Here is a 21400-nt window from a genome sequence, read left to right on the forward strand (position 1 = left end):
CCTCACCCTTTGTCTGGTCAGTGGGCTTATTTTGGCACATTTCTTTGGCACATTTCTTAGTTGTGTAAATAGTATTATTTACACAACTTTATATGCTAATGTGAGGCAAGAGGAATGCTTTATCCGCTGTCTTGATCTGTCTGATTTCCAGCGTTACTTCTCAAGGATGAATCTCAACCAGTGCGACATTTGAAAAGGAGTGGTAGGAACGAGAGAGTAGTGTTTCAAGTTGTGTAATTCTGGATGAATTGACCTTATGGTTCATCAGATACTGTGGTCGGTTTTCTTCGCTAATCAGTCTTGACCCATCACCACCTACAGCTGAGAGGGTTCTCGAAAGATACATTATTGGGAGCCTATTGATCTCATGGAGAAATCTCCCACTTGTCCTGTGGAAACAGACCTATGGGGTAGGATGTAATCAAACAATGACAAATGGGGCGAGATTTGCTACGACCCACAATCATAACAAAAGCGAGGCCAATGTTAACGAGGAGGGAAGAAGTCATAGAGGAGAATGGGGCTTACGCATTGCTTTAAAACCCACACACTCTGAGCCTTAGCCTGGCCTGTTCTTTTATTTTCATTGTAATAGCTCAAATGAGTATTGAGCAAAACCTTGACCGGTTCCTGATAACTGAAGACTATTGGAATGGTCTGGTGTCAATTTCTTGAGCTTCACAGACATCGAGAGCTTGGGACTACTGTATAAGGTTTTATCTGCAAAAAGATGATTCTGAGATAACTGGCTTTAAAGTTCCGAACCCTCATTGGTTTGAATGGTGGCAGCAATTTTTATATTGTATTATTATGAACTTAACAACATGAATTGGGGTATTTAAAGTTCTTTATAGGTAGAGAACATTGAACAGAAAAAGGCTGTCAATAAATACATTTTGACAAAAATGCAGATAGAACCTTCTAGTCCCAAGTTCTTAACATCTAAGTAGAAACCACATTTCCCTTAATATGGTTTGTTTAATGGATGTATTTCTCAGATGGCATTAACCAGTCTACAGTATTACAATGAACCACAGTGGAATGAGATTACTTCACTTTTTCAGTGGTCTCCCTGCGCAAGAGTACTGCTTCACTTCAAAACCCATTTGAGCCTTGAATGTTACAGCCCAGTGGACAGAGAGTGACAGTGTAAGCAGTAGAGAAGATGGGACTGTCACTGAAAGCAACATTTTGTTTGGTCCTGACACTCCCTGGAGCTAAGTATTGATTTAACAGGCATGTTGAGTAAGCCTGCAGCTCCCAACTGCCTCCTCACTATTTGTCACTAACCCCAGGAAGAGAGAAAGATAGGTTGTGTGTGTGTGTGTTTGTGTGTGCATTCATGCGCACACATGTGTGTGTATGTGGAAGAGTCACCAGCATGAGGGATGGTATTTCTGTCCTTCCATGACCTTGTGAACACATTAGCCGTGTAGTGATGTTGTGCTCAGACTGTTCATGAAGCCAACCCGCATTGCCACTTTAGTTTGTATTACATTCACACATAGTATAACGATGTGAGGGCTAAAAATGTCAGTGCTGTTTGAAGTCCATATCTCCAACATGTCGGCTTGTTGTCACATAAACACTGATTTGAAGACGTTGCATAGCAGAGTCCCTTCATCCTATTGTGACAGCCTGCAAATGAAATCTCTAAATTCCTGGCGCTCTGTTTAAAAATGGGCAGGGATGAATATATTTCTGCTCAAGCAGAATAAGGAATTACTGTACTGTCTCATTACTTCTTACTGGCACACTGCCTGCGTGGCAGAAAACTAATTATATTGGCCCTTTGCCCTCTGTTTGTCAACATGGAAAAGTATAGACAAATCTCTCTCCAACGAATTTACTATTCATCTCAAAGCTCAAAACGTTATATCATTAAAGTTAACAATATCCAGACATATGGTGACCCCTGATCCAATTTTTTGATTCATGATATGATGGGAAACAGGCCTACTCTGAATTTGCCTGGATTTGTTTCCTGGGTAAGGGGAAGGTCAAAATAAATATTCTATCTCTAGGTGTACAACACATTATTCTATTATTTTATTTTCTATTCTATTTAATTCTGTTGTATTCTATTTTGTTCTGTTCGATTCTACTCTACTCTATTCTTTTCTATTTGTTTCTATTCTGAAGTATCTCAATGAGACATCGATTCTCTGACCCAGCAGATTAAGAGTGTGTATACAGGTACACCTCCCAGTCTCTCCCGTGAATGGTTCAGTGACTGTTGATTTATGTAGATAAGAGGTTTGACTCGACGAGGAGCTGACAGGATACGCTGTCATCGGTTTTCAGATCAAAGTGTGTTTGATGCGAGTGCTGGAGGGAGCTTCTCACACTCCTCACCTGTGACAGATCCTCCTACACCATGCAGGAGTCTACCTATAGCAGGCTTATCGAGCACATTATCAAAGGCCTGTCAGTGGAATTGTAAGCCTTTATAGCATATTAGATGGAAAAACCTATTCATTTTTGGTGAAATGAATTTGTAAAGTAACTTTTGTTGCAAATGCAAGTATGCAACTCATGTCTTTCATCAAAGATTTTGGCTTTGTGAAGCATTGGTTTTACATATCGTATCCTGTCTTTGGAAGGGCATTTCTCTATGCTTAGTTTGAGCAGTGATGTATCTTTCATGAAAAGTACTGTTCAGTCTCAGTGATAGTGTCTTGAGAGGTTTTATACAACTCTCACATCCTCTCTTGACTTTATGATGTTCCTACATTACTATTCCATTTACTCCCAGTGTACATGTTACCTGTTTGACTGAAACTAAAACTAACTAAAGAGTTTCCTTTGTGTCAGAGAGTGTCAGGTGTTAGCTGTGAAGTGTTTTATATACATACCAATTAATTAGGATAAATAGCTAGTATTTTGATGGTACAGATACATTTTTGATGTGGCCTTGTTCAGTGGTTGCTTTCTGTCTGTACACGCCAAAAGGGTTCTTTGACTCTCCCTATAGGAGAACCCTTTTTAGTTCTAGGAATAACCCTTTTGGGTTTCATGTAGAACCCTCTGTAAAAAGGGTTTTACATGGAACCCCAAAGGGTTCTACCCGGAACCAAAAATTGTTCTTCAAACGATTCTCCTATGGGGAGAGCCGAAGAACCCTTTTAGGGTTCTAGAAAGAACCTTTTCTTTCTAAGAGTGTAGCAACCATCAATCACGCCTTATCTGCCTACCTGAAGGTCATAGCTTCTCACAGACTCAGTAGATATATGCAGAGGAAGAGTGATGCATATAGACAGAACAAACTCCTTAATCGTCAAGTAAGTCAATGAATACATTGCCATATATAACATATTACATTATGGTGAAGAGGATTACAGATTTTATATACTTGAATGACCTCAATTCATCATTCCAAAAGTGCTGGTGGTTGTGTGTTAGTGTTGATTGTTTAAAGGGATGTCCGTTATTCATTCTAGTCCTTTAACCTTAGTTTCCCAACCCAAACATGGCAAGTCGATGTATTTACATGGCAATTACTCATCCACTAGGGGCAATGAGAGTGCCTGTTATCTAGAAGCCTCACAATGAACTAGGGTGTTGTGGGGTTGAGGAAGGGTTAAATAGTCAACTATTGCTCCAAGCGTTGCAGGTTCAATCTCAGTGGTAGGCAATAATTTTTTTTTATTGAACTTTTCTGTTTTAACCTTAACCCAAATCTTAACCCTTACCTTAACCACTCTGATGTATTGCCTAAACTTAACTGTCAAGGTTAGTTTCAGTTTGACAAGTGAATGACAGCATTGTCATTGTGCATTTTGACTGACAGCTGACAGGACATGTCGTGCTTGGTTTGACATGGAGATTCGTATTTGGCTCTTTAGAAGTTTGAAATGGGGGATTGTAATTCTGGAGAGATTCTGGAGGTTGCGTTGACTCTTTCCATTCGTCATGCCGTCTTGGTGTGAAAATTGAACATATCCTCGCTCCAACTAGCCTTAGCTTTTTCAAGTAAACAGTCACCTGTTTATGGAGGCATTTTCTGCCATATCCATGGCCACTGTTCCTTCTAGATAGAGTATCTTGCAGTTCTGTTTATGTATAAATACATGCCGTAGGCATGACCATAATGTTTGATGTTATCAGAGATGCGTTTCCATCTTCCCATGTCTCTCTGATGTACAACAAATGGGCCGCGAGACAGGAAAATGTCTCCTCTGTCACCATGACACATGGAGGCAATCTTCAGAACAGCACAGTCTTTACCTGCAGTCACAGTCAGGCCATTCTAATAATCCAATTACCCCGTATGTCATTGCTGGGGTATGAATCTCTACACAAGGCTGGTGGCAATGTGGGGATAGTTAGTCATGCGATAGCGGAGGGCAGCTTGGTTACAGTATGAAACCTGGACCTGGGTTATCTGGGCGAACAGGGCAGCTGGAGAGAGAGAGAGAGAGAGAGAGCAAGAGTAGAGAGAGAGAGACGTGATGGATTGAGATTGATGCAGGCAAGTCGATCCCATAGGAGGTTAAGATGTGGCAAGCAGAGGTTTGACCTACCTGCCACAGTACAAAGCTACATGTTATGCTAATGACCTGTACTCCACTCTTTCATCATGGCAATGCACACTTTAATAGGGGCTAAATGCCTGCCTTTATCTGAACATGACATTACCTGTAAGAGGTTTATTTCTGCCAGTTTCCTACCCCAATTACAGATGACGGGAACAAAATATGTATGTTTTTTTGCAATACTTACTGAAAGTATTTCATCAGTACTCTGATTCTTAGCTTATGCAGTGGACATCGTTGGTATTTTAGTATGCTGCAGGCATATCTTGACTATGTCATTTGAGGGAATTGGTTTGCCATGTTTTGCATGAGGTCCACTGGGCCCTGTCCTGACAGTGCCACATACTCGTCCCATCTGTGTTCCACGTGTCAGTGCAGAGTGGCCAACAGTGGACAGGGTAATTGAGGGAGGGTGACAATCAATTAGAAAATAGTTTGAAAGGTACAGTATGTAAACCATGCAAACACGCACACACACATGCACGTGCACACACACGCACACACACACACACAAACAGTTCTATTTACAAACTAGTTCCTAAGGCAATTGCCGATTTCTACTTGCTGATTGATCTGACAGTATGGTTGAAACCTTGTCAATAATTTCCATTATCAAGGAGGATTACTGTGTGTGTTGGTAGAGTGGAGTTGCATTAGGTGTGAATATGGATGATGTGACTTTAAAGGTCAAATAAATCCTCCTCCATACACCAGCATGGTTTTCTTCCATTACTCTTGTGAGGTGATGGTCGAAAGCCGATATGTAAAATATATGAGCAAGGTAAACTGTATGACATACACTTGACACACACCTAAAAAAATGTATGAGAGGATCTGTTTCCAAATGTTGACATGGGGGTGTGCGTGTATGTGGTTTTTACATTCACATGTATGTTTGTGAGTGTGTTGCAGTGTACTCTAGCTGGTTTAGTATTGCAGCAGTAGTGTGAGATGGTGATACATCTCAGCGTGTTGGTTTACCTATGTGCCACTGGACTGATGTCCTGTTCAAGGCCACTTCCAGATTCAATAGTTACATTTGTTGGTTGACATTTTTCAAGTGCAGTCATATTTCTGTTTGAGGGAAAATGCTTGAGTGCTGGAAATAAGAGGCAGGTGCAAAATGACAAAACACACACACACACACACACACACACACACACACACACACACACACACACACACACACTAACACACACACACACACACACACACACACACACACACACACACACACACACACACACACACACACACACACACACACACACACACACACACAGTATTTGTTATAGAGGGCCACTTTTTATAAACCAGTGAGATTTGAGACAGTGATAAGTCTAAAGGATACAACACTATCTCACTCCACACAACATTCCACTACCATTTATTCATCACCCGTATGTGCCAAATCATTTTTTACTGCCTGCTTTCAGGAAAGAAGATCTGAATAAATGTATGCATGTGCTGCAGACTGCAGAAGATTTGAGCTTGTTGATCCGAAATGGAGATGTATGTGTTCACATCCCACATTGATCCGGTTATAGGCAAGACCATAACTCAGGCCTGTATGGTGGTCGGATTTCCTGCTATATGCAGCTTATAGTGCCTGGTGTGTGTTTGCGTTTCCGGCAAAACAACAGGTAAGATGTGCATTCTGCAGTGGCATCTGACTGAACTACACATTACAGAAGTAAATTGAGCAAAGCCTCCAAACCTACTTGTGTGTAATTGTAATTGTTTTTGTATTTCTGCTTAGGACCCGACGATTACCTCCTACAGGCGGGAGAGGTACGATTTTCACTGCTGTGCAGGAAACTGCAATTGTTGATATGGTCATCAGAAACAATGGCATAAAACTCACAGAGATTCGGGACGAGTGTTGGCAGACAATGTAAGCATAACAAATATTTCTAGAGTCCTGAAACAACATCAAGTCAGGATGAAGCAGTTGTACACTGTCCCCTTTGAGAGGAACTCTGAACGAGTCAAGCAACTCAGGAACCAATATGTCCAGGTACGATGACTATAAAATACAGAACTGGTTTTGAACAAAACCAAACAGGGCAGAGGCACACAATGGCATGTTTTAAGGTTTAATGTAAACTACCGTAATAGCCTAACTCTTATGTTGCCTTGTGGATTTATTTTAGAGAGTCATGGAGATTGAAGCAAGGTAAACACCCCACATATTAATCTTTGTGGATGAGTCTGGTTTCAACTTGGCCAAAACACGGCGGTGAGGAAGGAATGTGATTGGGAAAAGAGCCACAGTGGATGTCCCGGGCCAGAGCGGTGCCAACATCACAATGTGTGCAGCAATATCCTCTGATGGATTGCTGTTACACAAACCACTAATTGGGCCACACAACACCGAGCGTCTCATTTCATTCCTGGATGACCTCTATGGAAGGGTTGTGCCAGGTGAGGAAAGGGTTGCAGTGAGGCCAAATCGGCCAACGTTTGTAATTGTATGGGACAATGTGGTATTTCACCACTCAGTCACAGAGCGGTATGCAGCCCATCCCAGGAAGATGTCACTTTTCCTCCTTCCTTACTCTCTATTCCTCAACCCCACAGAGGAATTATTTTCCTCATGGAGGTGGAAGGTTTATGACCACCATCCATATGATCAAATGTCCCTCCTGGATGCCATGAATGCTGGATGCCTGGATATATCTGCAGAAGATTGACAGGGATGGACCAGACATGACAAAATATTCTTTCCATAAGATGTGACGTGGATGAGAACCTGTGGCCAAATGCATAAGACAGGGTTGACTAGTATTGCTACTGCATCTGTATCGGTAGATAGTGTATATACAAATGATTGTCTTTTGGAATCACTCAATGCCATAAAATGACATAAAACATATTGAAGCATATTGCATCATGTCTGATACATTCCTGTAACATATACTGCAGTAAATTCTAAACAGTAGAGAGGTGTCATTCTTGTTTTGTAAAGAAAATATTGTGTAATGCTACCTGTTGGTAGTGTTTTTTAGGTCATTGTTTTATGAGTGACAACGTGGGCTTGTTGGGTGACAACCTTTGCTAGTGTTATGGAAGAACGAGTTGATTTGAGACATGTATGAAGTGTTTTGGTAGTTTTAGTGCATTTTGGATGTGAAATTAACTGCTGTGCCAAGCTGAAAGTTAGTTAGGAGAACTGTGTGCAGAGTTTTGAAAAAGTGACCTAAGTATTGACAAATGGGTCCTAGCGAATGTAAAAAACTGTAAAATGACAAATAGTCACACATCATACATTTTTGTTGTTGATATTGAACTGTTTCAATATGCTTGTCCCAGTAGTGATGAGTAAAGTTGCAGTGACGTGTTTTGGGGGAATTAAAGATATGTATCTTTATTTTGAATGCTAGTTGGTAAAATAAAAATGTATATGTCGTTTGAAGTAAAACAGAGGTTTTTTAAAATACCTTTTTTTTATATAAAATAAAAAATGTGTCCCAAATGTTATGTCATTGGTGTTACTGCCTTGAAAATTGCTCAATACAAAGATATAAAGTACAAGGACTTTGAGCATTCCCTCCAGTGGCAAACTGTTATCAGTGGAGGTGTCTCTATTAAACAAAATTATTAGCAAATCACACCCTTTTAGTATGTCAGAAATGTGAGGATTCCTTTTATCATTTGGTGTTTCCTAATGAAAAGTCACATTAGTGTTATTCAATTTAAATTGAGGGAAATCACATTGTGAGCAATATGATTCATCAATATCACTTAGTAAATTACCTAAAATGTGTCATTGATGTTAACCGTCATTGGTGTTACTACTCTTTCACAATGTTTTGATAATGGTTCAAATTATTTAAAGTCATTAGGCTGCCATAGTTGAAGATGAACCCAAATGCATTTAAATAAAATAAAAATGTCCAAAATGCCATGGCCAAATGCCACTGCAATTCAAGATGGACCTCACTGCCACTAGTGCCATAAAGGTCTAGACCTCTTGGCAGTGGCCATAGTATTCACCCACACAGGAAGGCTACAAATTCAAAAGAGTTCAAGTTCCTTCACAATTCCCAGGGAGCTGTGCATTTACCTGAACACGTATTCACTTGAAATGCAGCCCTGTCACTTTACACACAATCACATAGAGACTCAGAGTGCCTGACTGAGTTCATATAAGCCACTTGTTAGTCAGGTAGAGCTTTAAAGAGACATTTGAAAGACAGACATCTTGAAAGACAGAAGCCACTACTCCCCAGACTCAGTGACGTCAAACCTGTCACTGTTATTTTCCAGAGAGGAAAGCTGATGCCGATTGATGGCCAGGCTAGCTATTCAAACATCAAACCATTATATAAGAGCTCTGGGCAGAAGTTGCCCCAAAGCATTTAGGATCAGCTTACCCTACCAAAATTCCCACCGTAACCACTGGAGGTTCAACAACAAAACTGACTTTACATCAGTGTTTAAAGATAACTTAATCACACACTCATATGCTGCAACATGCACAGTGGCGATTTTAGCATGTACATCTTAGTGGGGCAAACGAAAAAATGTTTTTTTAGATGGATGCCAGCAAAGCCACTACACAAAACTAAACAATACATTAATTGCTCTATAAAGGTGACAAATGGTGCGCACAAACTGTTAGGGCCTACATAAAGCTGTCCCAACAGAACAGCTTTCTTTTCAACACCATGGAGTGAATCCTTACCAACGCTACACCTGGCTATCAGCGGAGCCTTGTCTGTCAGCGAAACAGTTCATTCAGCCTCATTTACTGCTTTAAAAAAAAACATAGCTAATATGTCTGACTTGCTTAAACAAATGTGGTTTCTACTGACAATTGAGATGTACAAACTATGGCATAAGGGGACGACAAGCGGATAAGAGGCTTAAGACATTAATGAGCTAGGATGGATGTAGTCAATATTACTATTTGTTGAGCACTGTTGAAATGTTAGCTACAGTATACATATCTTCCGGGCATATCACATAATTTATGCAGCAGCATTCAAGATATTTTTGGACTCACCTTGTGCTGTGCTCACTTGGACAGGAAGGTGGCGCGGCAGTCCATCAAAGTCATCAAAGTCTTGCATTCTCTGGATTTACATGATTTATTTATTTTACCTTTATTTAACTTGGCAAGTCAGTTAAGAATAAATTCTTACTTACAATGACGGCCTACCCCGGTCAAACCCTAACCCGGACGACGCTGGGCCAATTGTGCGCCGCCCTATGGGACTCCCAGTCAAAGCCAGTTGTGATACAGCCTGGAATAAAACCAGGATCTGTAGTGACACCTGTAGCACTGAGATGCAGTGCCTTAGACCGCTGCGCTGCTCGGGAGCCTCGGGAGCCAAAGATGCATAGCCACTTTAACAACCCTACCTGCATGTACAGAATTATCTCAAAAACCCTCGCACATTGACACATTGACTCTGAACCGGTACCCTCTGTATATAGCCCTGCTATTGTTATTTACTGCTGCTCTTTAACTATTTGTTTTTCTTGTCTCTTGCTTTTGAATTCTTTTTGTTGTTGTATTTTCTTAAATCTGCATTGTTGGTTACAGGCTTGTAAGTAAGCATTTCACTGTAAGGTCAACACCTGTTCGGCGTATTCGGCGCATGTGACAAATAACATTTGATTTGATTTGATTTATGGTGCTTTCAAGACAACTGGGAACTCGGAAGAAAACAAGGTTGAATCATGACGTCAGTGATCTTCAGGTCGGAGCTCTAGAAAGAGGCCAGAATTCTGAGTTGGATGACCATTGAAAACATATTATCCCAGCCAAAGTTCATTTTTCTTTGAGTTCCCAGTAGTCTTGAACTCACTGAAGTCTGAGATTTCCCAGATCCGAGTTTCCAGTTGTTTTGAACGTGGCAGAAGTCATGCTCTATTACCAGCATGGCTAATGAATTCAACCTTTTCTGGCCCATGTGAATGTTTATTCTTTTATCTTTTTAAGCTTGGAAAAGAGACCCTTAAAGCCAGACTAGGACCATACATCCACTCCCCTGAATAGCAGGCTAGTGACTGTTTTGCAATGCTTGCAGTTAGCCATTGATTCCTTCCAAACCACTCATTGTTGAATTTGCGATTTCCAACTTGTTGTGCAATGTTTATGTCCAATGGCTTGAGCACCGATACATTTTATATATAATTTATTTTCATATGACAAGGTTTGAAAAGGATTTGTCAGCAGATTGTCGACTTGATTCATAATGATGACTGCTAGCTTGCTAGCTAAGATTTTGAAAGTATGATGTTGACATGATCAGTCCAATCAAAGCTATAGTAGATATAGCGTGATTTGACGTCATTTTATCTGTGGCCAATGACCTTGAGGCTTCTTGGATTGGCACTTCTAATGTAACTTTTTAGCAGCACCGAAGGGGCTTGAATTTTTGAGCTCTCCCCGTAGATTTTGCGGTGACGTAGTGTCCGCATGAGTGACAGAATGCTGAGCCAATCACGGTGCAACTAGAATACATTACCAACCCCCATGCTCCGTATTTTCCGCTGGCTGCCCCACTACCACAGAAAGCACTGAGCTAGGCTGAAACACCTGCATTTTGGAGCTGCCTTACTCAAGAAAACAAAAAAGAGACCATGTTTGTATGTGGCTATATTAATTTAAAGGGGATTTTTTTAAACATTTTTTTCAAACGGATATGTGAATTGTATTAATGCCAAAATAACACGCAAAACAGGCACACAAAAAAGAAAGCTCTGCCCCACCTGCCCTGAATGACAGGTCGCCACTGAACATACAGTGTGTCCCTAACCAGAAGAGAACAATTTGCTCTGTCATCTATAAAACAGATTGGATGACTTTCAATAAAAGAGGATCCACTGTACACATTGTACTTGCTGTCGTTTGCGTCACTGTTTTTCCTGCAGATATTCCATGAATAAATAAAAACTTTTGATGGTCAGTCAGACATTTGGTATTTGATTTTGCACTGTACAATACATAAAACCCATGGAAGCTTTAAATACAGAAATGTTGAAATTATACACAGAAACCTATTTTCCCTGTGGTGGAATGAAATCAATGTTTAACTCTGACCTGAGATGCATTCCTAATAAAGGGGCATTAATCATGAGAGTTTAGTCAAGGACGAGCATTAAGATTCCATTTATCAGCAGCGGAATGCTCAAACACCTCTGCCTACCTACTCATGCACTTGAAAGAAAGCATCAACTATATTCATACTGTTATTTACCACCTACTACTTCACCCCTACAGCAGAAGTAAAGCTTTCACTCCTAAGCACAGTGTGGGTGGCTACTGTTTGATATTATTAGCTCATCTTAGGTCATTTCACCAAGGGCTAGCATTTTATGGCAATCTATTTCACACACAAGGCTTACATCCCCTTCACACACAGATGTGAGGACTAATCTGGAGCAGGCTGTTTTCTGAAGCCATGTTGTCAGCCTAGACATACATATAAAGTCTGACACCAGAATTGGTTTCATTTAGATAAGCAAAGGGGAGAAACTTATAGGGAGAGTTTCGCAACAGCATTTTGACCCTCCTGGGAGTTAAACGGAAGAGCAAACATCATTTTTTGATTATGTTAAGGTTGAGATGGACTAAAGGGTCTATACTGTATGATATTTAAAAAAAAATAATACTTGTAGACATATTTCGGAATATTTCTCTGTGTAAAAAGAAAATCGCTCACCTTTTAACATTAACCATTTGCCTGTGGCCAATTTTACTGTGGTGCAGAGGTCAAGGGGTCTAAGGTACTGCATCTCTGTGCAAAAGGCATCACAACAGTCCCTGATTCAAATCCAGGATGTATCACATCTGGCTGTGATTGGGAGTCCCATAGAGCGGTGCACAATTGGCCCAGCGTCGCCTGGGGTAGGCCGTCATTGTAAATAAGAATTTGTTCTTAACTGACTTGCCTAGTTAAATAAAGGTTAAATTCAGCAAACAATAAAAAAATATTAAAAGTGTGAGACATGTACCAAGCAACGTCTCATGTCTTTTAACAACTGCTACAGTCAGTCGTTGTTCCCCAGGGCAGATCCTTTATTACATCATATTAACCTGAAACTAAGTTATGGATCCTGACAGACTAATGAGGGAGAAATTATGCCGCCTGACAGTGAACACTGGAGAAAGCACTGTATCCTCTTCTCATCTCTCTCTCTCCCTCTCTCTCTCTCTCTCTCTTTCTCTCTCTCTCTGTGTGTGAGTAGAGAAAGTAGTAGAAGCCCAGCTCCAGCTCTACCACAGGTTTAGAAGTAAAGCTTTTATTTTTATTTGTTTTTATTTCACCTTTATTTAACCAGGTAGGCCAGTTGAGAACAAGTTCTCATTTACAACTGCGACCTGGCCAAGATAAAGCAAAGCAGTGTGACAAAAACAACAACACAGAGTTACACATAAACAAAGCTTGAAGAAGGAAAGGTTTAAAGTAAAAAGCAGTAGCTTGAAAAGGAAAGGTTGAAAGTGAAAAGTACTTGGATTTCTGAACTTCTTTTTAAAAGCCAGATAAATAACTTACTATAACTGTTACTCACTGAACTATGATGCACATAAGATGCTCATAAGACGGCGCCGAAGAACATGGCTGACGTTTTACATTCTCCCAACCAATTGTGCTGTTTGTTAGTTTTTTTGCGTTTTGTGGAACTTATTTTTTAACTTATTGTGTACATAATGTTGCTGCTACCATCTCTTATGACCGAAAATAACTTCCGGACATCAGAACAGTGATTACTCCTTTAACAAGTCCGTCGAGAAGGATATCCTGCTTTCACTGGAACAGGCCCAGATCCCCGCCTTTTGCGTGAAGAAAAGACGCAGGAAAAGGGGCCGCATATCGAGCATCCTTCTGAAGAGCCGTAGGAGAGCGAGTAAACTCCCACTGCCATCCGTTCTTCTTGCTAACGTGCAATCATTGGATAATAAAATTGATGACCTATGATTAAGATTATCCTACCAACGGGACATTAAAAACTGTAACATCTTGTTTCACCGAGACATGGCTGAACGACGGTACGGACAATATAGAGCTAGCGGGATTTTCCATGCACTTGCAGAACAGAGACACTACCTCTGCTAAGACGAGGGGTGGGGGTGTGTGTTTATTTGTCAATAACAGCTGGTGTGCAATGTCTAATATTAAAGAGGTTTTGAGGTATTGCTCGCCTGAGGTAGAGTACCTTATGATAAGCTGTAGACCACACTATCTACCAAGAGAGTTCTCATCTATATTATTCCTAGCTGTCTATTTACCACCACAGAACAAAGCTGGCACTAAGACCGCTCTCAACCAACTCTATAAGGCCATAAGCAAAGAAGAAAATGCTCACCAAGAAGCGGTGCTCTTAGTGTAACCGATGTGAAATGGCTAGTTAGTTAGCAGTGGTGCGCGCTAATAGCGTTTCAATCAGTGACGTCACTCGCTCTGAGACATGAAGTGGTTGTTCCCCTTGCGTTGCAAGGGCCGCTGCTTTTGTGGCGCGATGGGTAACGATGCTTCGTGGGTGTCAGTTGTTGATGTGTGCAAGGGTCCCTGGTTCGAGCCCAGGTTGGGGCGAAGAGAGGGACGGAACCTACACTGTTACATTAGTGGCCGGGGACTTTAATTCAGGCGAACTTAAATCAGTTTTACCAAATTTCTACTGTCACGTGCAACCAGAGAAAAAAAAATCCTAGACCAACTTTACTCCACACACAGAGATGCATACTAAGCTCTCCCCCGCCCTCCATTTGGAAAATCTGACCATAATTCTATCCTCCTGATTTCTGCTTACAAGCAAAAACTAAAGCAGGAAGTACCAGTGACTCGCTCAATACAGAAGTGGTCAGATGACGCGGATGCTTCACTACAGGACTGTTTTGCTAGCACAGACTGGAATATGTTCTGAAATTCATCCAATGGCATTGAGGAGTACACCACCTCAGTCATTGGCTACATCAATAAGTGCATCGACGACGTCGTCCCCACAGTGACTGTACGTACATATCCCAACCAGAAGCCATATATTACAGGCAACATCCACATCGAGCTAAAGGCTAGAGCTAGCGCTTTCAAGGAACAGGAGACTAATCCGGACGCTTCTAAGAAATCCTGGTATGCCCTCAGACAAACCATCAAACAAGCAAAGCGTCAATACAGGATTAAGATTGAATCCTACTACACCGGCTTTGACGCGCGTCGGATGTGGCAGGGCTTGAAAACTATTACGGACTACAAAGGGAAACCCAGACGCGAGCTTCCCAGTGATGTGAGCATACCAGACAAGCTAAAGGCCTTTTATGCTCGCTTCGAGGCAAGCAACACTGAAGCATACACAAGAGCACCAGCTGTTCTGGATGACTGTGTGATAACGCTATCGGTAGCCAATGTGAACAAAACCTTTAATCAGGTCAACCTTCAGAAAGCCGCTGTGCCAGATGGATTACCAGGACATGTACTCAAAGCATGCGCGGACCAACTGAAAAGTGTCTTCACTGACATTTTCAACCTGTCCCTGACCGAGTCTGTAATACCTACATGTTTCAAGCAGACCACTATAAGCGAAGTTAACCTACCTAAATGACTACCACCCCATGGCACTCACGTCTGTAGCCATGAAGTGCTTTGAAAGGCTGGTCATGGCTCACATCAACAGCATCCTCTCGGACACCCTAGACCTACTCCAATTTGCATACCGCCCCAACAGATCCACAGATGATGCAATCTCAATCGCACTCCACACTGCCCTTTCTCACCTGGACAAAAGGAACAAATATGTGAGAATGCTGTTCGTTGACTACAGCTCAGCTTTCAACACCATAGTGCCCACGAAGCTCATCACTAAGCTAAGGACTCTGGGACTAAACACCTCCCTCTGCAACTGGATCCTGGACTTCCTGACGAGCCACCCCCAGGTGGTAAGAGTAGGCAACAACACATCTGCCACGCTGATCCTTAACACTGGGACCCCTCAGGGGTGTTTACTTAGTCCCCTCCTGTAATCCCTGTTCACCCACGACTGCGTGGCCAAACACGACTCCAACACCATCATTAAGTTTGTTGACGACACAACAGTGGTAGGCCTGATCACCGACATGTGAACGAGACTAAGGAGCTGATTGTGGAGTACAAGAAAAGGTGGGCCGAACAGGCCACCATTAACATCAACGGGGCTGTAGTGGAGCGGGTCGGGAGTTTCAAGTTCCTTGGTGTCCACATCACCAACGAACTATCATGGTCCAAACATACCAAGACAGTCGTGAGGAGGGCACAACAAAACCTTTTTCCCCTCTGGAGACTGAAAAGATTTGGCATGGGTTCCCAGATCCTCAAAAGGTTCTACAGCTGCACCATTGAGAGCATCCTGACCGGTTGCATCACCGCCTGGTATGGCAACTGCTCGGCATCTGACCGTAAGGCACTACAGAGGGTAGTGCAAATGACCAAGCTTCCTGCCATCCAGGACCTATATAATAAGCGGTGTCAGAGGAAAGCCCATAAAATTGTCAGAAACTCCAGTCACCCAAGTTATAGACTGTTTTCTCTGCTACCGCATGGCAAGCAGTACCGGAGCGCCGAATCTAGGACCAAGAGGGTCCTCAATAGCTTCTACCCCCAAGCCATAAGACTGCTGAACAATTAATACAATCGCCATTGACCCCCCTTCCCCTCCCTTTTGTATACTGCTGCTACTCGCTGTTTATTATCTATGCATAGTCACTTCACCCCCACCTACAGTACATGTACAAATTACCTCAACTAACCTGTAAATATTTTCTGAACTCTTCTTGAACTGCGCTGTTGGTTAAGGGCTTGTAAGTAAGCATTTCACGGAAAAGTCTACACTTGTTGTATTCGGCACATGTGACAAATAAAGTTTGATTTGATTTGATCAATCAATTCTCACTGTCAGGACTCTTGCCTTGCTTTAATTAGTGGTAATGTTTGGTGTCAAGGGGAATTTGGCAGCCTGAAAACTTTGTTGAGGGGAGTATGGGTTATTATTTTGCAGCTTGAGGTGCTAACGATTTGGCCGAACAAATGAACCCTATTCCTTTTCACAGGGTTGATTTCTTAAGGAAATGTTTGCTGGAGCTGTTCAATTTCAGGTTATTTAATGCAAACTGCACTGCACAGTTTATATGTTCTGCTAAGAACATTTCCTCGTGGGGGTCTTTCCGTAAACTAGCATTAGAGGCCAGGTGTTAGGGTCTTATTCAGTGCTAGTGCTATGTTATATATTATGAGCTTGACATGGTGGATGGTGACAGCTAATGCATCAGGGAACGGAGAGCACTTTCCTTCTAAAAGCACAAAGCACTGCTGCAATTTCTGCAATTATGCTTGACAGGAGGTACAGCAAACCAAAGGGAACAAACAAAAGAAAAAACATGGTAAAAGTGGCCAATAATAGAACATTCTAGTTCCTAAAAGCGCCAACATATAATATATTTAAAAGCGCCAACATATATTATATTTAAAACGTCATTTTTAGCACCAACTGTGCTAAAAATCGTTACCAACTCCAAGTTGGTAACGATTCAGACAGTGTCAAGCAATAACACTTTTTATTTTATTAACCTTTTCTAACACATTTAAATGGTTTAAATTCCACAAAATCAGCATATATTTAAAAATGTATGTTTTGAACAATTATTTTTATCTAATTAAAAAAAACAAATGGGTTTGTTATAGTGGCAAAATATGGATATATCTGTACATCTGCAATTGACCAAGAAAGGGTGGGATACAGGGCACACATCGAAGCATTTGAATCCAGGTATCTCTTCAGACATTCACAAGGTTAGATATGTCCTCTGGGAGTGTCGTGGGACCTCTACTACGTAGATATCACCTGCAAAGGGGGTTCCAGCAGACTGTTAGTGCCTGAGTGCTATTGAATGCAATGACAGTTGGCTATGACAGTGTACACAACCTAGCTATGGAGTCAGATATACTACATTGCTAGATGTATCTCTCTTTCTCTACATAAATCTAGATCTGTGACAAATGTAGTGCCTTTATCTCAAAACAGTCCTTCTGAATTGCAAAACAGTGTTACTGTCGGCGGCCATTTTGAAATATTGTTGAGTCACTTTTCCTCCTCCTCATTAGATAAATGGACTCACAGAAGCACAAAAAGTGATGCATGTGCTGTGCGTTTCACATTGATCATGCAAAAGTGTCCCTGCCTCATTCGAGGAGAGTAGCATAAACTCATACATTTGGCAATTATTCTGCATACATATTGCAGATGGGTCAGAGAATTTACAGACAATAAACATTTACTACCATTTAAAAGCTTATTGTAATGAACAGGGCAAGAGACCCAGGTCATGTCCAGAGTGAAAGAGATAACAGCAGATAATAGCTTATTATATTATTTAGCTTGGGTAATAGAGCTCGCCAGCTTGTAGTCCTAAAAACTGGAAATGAGATACCTCTGGTTCGTTCAGCCATTCCTATGGGGAAAATAATTAGGGAAAGAAAAGAGTTTTGGGATAAACGCGCAAAATAACTTCAGTTTCATTATACTGCATCGATGTTTGCAGGGTGAGGGAGATAATTATTTTTCTACCCTCACAGAATAATCCTTCTGGATATGCTTAGTTAATAAAAATATCTGGGTACTGGTTTGACCAACAACAATAAAAACAGTCAAAGGAAGTCTGTTGGTCCTATAATGTCCTATATTCCAAAACCATCAATTACCCTCAAATGAATATGTACTGCTCAAAAAAATAAAGGGAACACTAAAATAACACATCCTAGATCTGAATGAATGAAATAATCTTATTAAATACTTTTTTCTTTACATAGTGGAATGTGCTGACAACAAAATCACAGAAAAATAATCAATGGAAATCCAATTTATCAACCCATGGAGGTCTGGATTTGGAGTCACACTCAAAATTAAAGTGGAAAACCACACTACAGGCTGATCCAACTTTGATGTAATGTCCTTAAAACAAGTCAAAATGAGGCTCAGTAGTGTGTGTGGCCTCCATGTGCCTGTATGACCTCCCTACAACGCCTGGGCATGCTCCTGATGAGGTGGTGGATGGTCTCCTGAGGGATCTCCTCCCAGACCTGGACTAAAGCATCCGTCAACTCCTGGACAGTCTGTGGTGCAACGTGGCGTTGGTGGATGGAGCGAGACATGATGTCCCAGATGTGCTCAATTGGATTCAGGTCTGGGGAACAGGCGGGCCAGTCCATAGCATCAATGCCTTCCTCTTGCAGGAACTGCTGACACACTCCAGCCACATGAGGTCTAGCATTGTCTTGCATTAGGAGGAACCCAGGGCCAACCACACCAGCATATGGCCTCACAAGGGGTCTGAGGATCTCATCTCGGTACCTAATGGCAGTCAGGCTACCTCTGGCGAGCACATGGAGGGCTGTGCGGCCCCCCAAAGAAATGCCACCCCACACCATGACTGACCCACCACCAAACCGGTCATGCTGGAGGTTGTTCCAGGCAGCAGAACGTTCTCCACGGCGTCTCCAGACTCTGTCACGTCTGTCACGTGCTCAGTGTGAACCTGCTTTCATCTGTGAAGAGCACAGGGCGCCAGTGGCGAATTTGCCAATCTTGGTGTTCTCTGGCAAATGCCAAACGTCCTGCACGGTGTTGGGCTGTAAGCACAACCCCCACCTGTGGACGTCGGGCCCTCATACCACCCTCATGGAGTCTGTTTCTGACCATTTGAGCAGACACATGCACATTTGTGGCCTGCTGGAGGTCATTTTGCAGGGCTCTGGCAGTGCTCCTCCTGCTCCTCCTTGCACAAAGGCGGAGGTAGCGGTCCTGCTGCTGGGTTGTTGCCCTCCTATGGCCTCCTCCACGTCTCCTGATGTACTGGCCTGTCTCCTGGTAGCGCCTCCATGCTCTGGACACTACGCTGACAGACACAGCAAATCTTCTTGCCACAGCTCGCATTGATGTGCCATCCTGGATGAGCTGCACTACCTGAGCCACTTGTGTGGGTTGTAGACTCCGTCTCATGCTACCACTAGAGTGAAAGCACCGCCAGCATTCAAAAGTGACCAAAACATCAGCCAGGAAGTATAGGAACTGAGAAGTGGTCTGTGGTCCCCACCTGCAGAACCACTCCTTTATTGGGGGTGTCTTGCTAATTGCCTATAATTTCCACCTGTTGTCTATTCCATTTGCACAACAGCATGTGACATTTATTGTCAATCAGTGTTGCTTCCTAAGTGGACAGTTTGATTTCACAGAGGTGTGATTGACTTGGAGTTACATTGTGTTGTTTAAGTGTTCCCTTTATTTTTTTGAGCAGTGTATATTGAGGCATCATATTCAATTGATAAATACGACTAACAGTTTGATTTAGTAATAAGATAATTTCTGTGTAATTTTCAAACATATCCCATCAGTCAAGAGATTTCAAAGGTCAACACTCCTTGAATCCTGTTAGCTCTGTGGTAGGGTATGAATTTCCTCTTGATTAAGTCAAACAGTACATTCATCTGATTCTGTAGCCCTGAGTAATCAGAGGAGGCAATGAAATGTATCTATAATCCACTGAAGGCTATAAATGACAGATAATAGATATGTACTGCATATTAGAGAATGATTGATGGTATCCTGCTCCTGGCTGATTGATGGCCTAGGCTTAATTAATTAAGTATCTCTGATTACTGTACAATAAGAACTCTGAGGGGTTGTGAAGTTGCAACCAAGTATGATTAACATTAAGGTTGACCTCAAACTCCCTTCGAACTTAAGGTAGAATTTTCAACAGTTACACTCAACAATACATTTTCCAAATTCTTCTGAAATGCCATGTGCCGCCGATATCTAAAGATGTATTGTCATCACAAGGTGTTCCGCAGTTTCACACTTACAAGGTTTTTCAGGTTTAACACATCAACAGTAAGTAGGTAGTGAGTGACAGCTTAAGCGGTGCCCCCAGCCTCTGCTCTGTCAGCCTGGGTGAAATAAGAGGGTAGTTCACCAGGGTCAGGGAGCACAGAGCATCCCCCAGTCTGGCCCAGCATCAATCGTGTACTAATTCAGTCTGTGATGTAGAGTGGTTTTCAGACATCTCCTCTCAACCCCCTTCTGCCTGTGACTGATGGGGGTTCCCTAGCCCTGGACCCTGTAGAGGGCCAATGAAATGTGGGTGTAGAAAAGGGATGAGAAGTTGAGGGGTTGTGGGAGTATTGCTATGAAAATGGTGGCCATCTGTGTAGATGAGTGTCAGGTTGTGGTGAGGTAATTACAGTGTGGAGAACTGTTGAGCTAAGCACATTTATTATTGGATGGGGTGTCAATACAAATAGTCATTTGCATTGACAACATTTATGATCAACATTTATTGATAACATTTATAATAAATGAATAGTTGGTTTGGAGTCAGTCGATTATTTCAATATTTTATGATATAGATTTGTGTCATAACATGTTGTGACGCTGGGTGTCAAGTAAAGAGGGCCTTGGTATTTTATAAATGCTATTGTAAGATAATGCATTATGATGAAGAGTCTTGCACCTTGTTTATGAATGCAAGAGACTTGAATACCAACTCCTTCATGCATAATACAGAGGACACAGGAATAACTGTTATAATAATCATATGATTAAGTTATTTAGATCCTTTTAATGGTGACAATTTCCATTTTAGCATGTCGACAAGCAGCAGCTTTGGTTTTGTTATTGTATCCCAGTGCGATAAAGCATAGTATATTTTCTTTGGCAAATTCCCACCTAAACATAAACAGGTTAAAGCCACGAGGAGCGCTGTGCAAGTCCATTAGAAGGCAGTTACTGTGTAATTGAGTTTATTATTAGTCCAACTGTCAGTAAATTAAAAATAGATCTTGGGGAACCAGTTGGAAACCTTCCCTTCAGGAGAAGAGGTTCAAGTG

This window comes from Salmo trutta, chromosome 5 (genome assembly GCF_901001165.1).
Source record: "Salmo trutta chromosome 5, fSalTru1.1, whole genome shotgun sequence".
NCBI classification, from domain to species: domain Eukaryota; kingdom Metazoa; phylum Chordata; class Actinopteri; order Salmoniformes; family Salmonidae; genus Salmo; species Salmo trutta.